Source organism: Pyricularia grisea (assembly GCF_004355905.1).
Source record: "Pyricularia grisea strain NI907 chromosome Unknown Pyricularia_grisea_NI907_Scaffold_8, whole genome shotgun sequence".
Lineage (NCBI taxonomy): Eukaryota > Fungi > Ascomycota > Sordariomycetes > Magnaporthales > Pyriculariaceae > Pyricularia > Pyricularia grisea.
The window spans coordinates 398,199-399,257 of record NW_022156721.1 but is presented as its reverse complement, the minus strand read 5'-3'; positions in this window follow the sequence as shown (position 1 = coordinate 399,257).

Sequence of the window (1,059 nt, the reverse complement as noted above, 5' to 3'; positions counted from 1 at the left end):
TGGATGTTTTTACGTAATATTCCGTTGGTTAACCATTTTTTGGTGTTTTTTATTTTATATAATATATTAATAATTTTTTTGTAAATTCGTTTGGTGGTATAATTTCGAATCCTGGTCGGTCTTTAATTTTTGGAAATGGTAGGTGGTGTTTTTTTAAATCGTCCTTTTTTTTGGCTAATTTATTCGCAAATCCAATTTCTAATAATATTAGCGGAGCGGTTTTTGGCAATTTTAAAGGTGGTTAGAAGGTTTCCAAATGTTTTTTTTATGCCCATAATTTTTTTATTTAATAAGGTGTTTTATTTTGCCGTGGTTTCGTTTATGGTCGAATATTCGTTTTATTTTGTAGGTTTTTTGTACGTCGATTTCGATTATTTTTTATATAATAATACCGTGTGGTGTTAATTTTAATAATAATATATAAAATATTGGGTAAATTTTTATAATGTTTGGTAACGATAATCGGTAATTAGTATCGTTAATTTTTTTATTAATTTTAAAAGGTTTAAACTTTTTAAAATTTAATTTGCTGTTTGGTCGTTATATTCTAATATTACGTCGAATAAAATAAACGTTATTTCCGTTTTTAAAGGATGGTTTTTTTATCCGATGCTAATTGGCGTATTTTATTATTCTTTTTCGTACGAATTTTAATTTTTGCTGGAGTTTTTCGTGTAATTATCGCAATTCGCTTGTTTGTTTATCGGTTCGCGGTGCCGTAATCGTGGTTTTTGGTTTTCCATACGCGGTAGGGTTAAATTTATAATTGGTATAAAATGGGGTTATTTTAATATTTTCGTTTTTTAAGCTGTTATAGGCGAATTATATTGTGGGTAATAATTATATTTAATCGTTTTATTTGTGGTTTATATAACATTTTAAATATTATTTTAATATTTAATTTGCTCGTTTTATTTATCCGTTTATTTGGGGATGGAACGCTGTTAATAATTTGTAATTTATTTCGAATTATTCCATTAAAAATTTTCAAAATTTTAATATGAAAAATTTGTTTTTATCCGTAACGATGTTTTTTAATAGTCCGTAATTGTTGAAAAT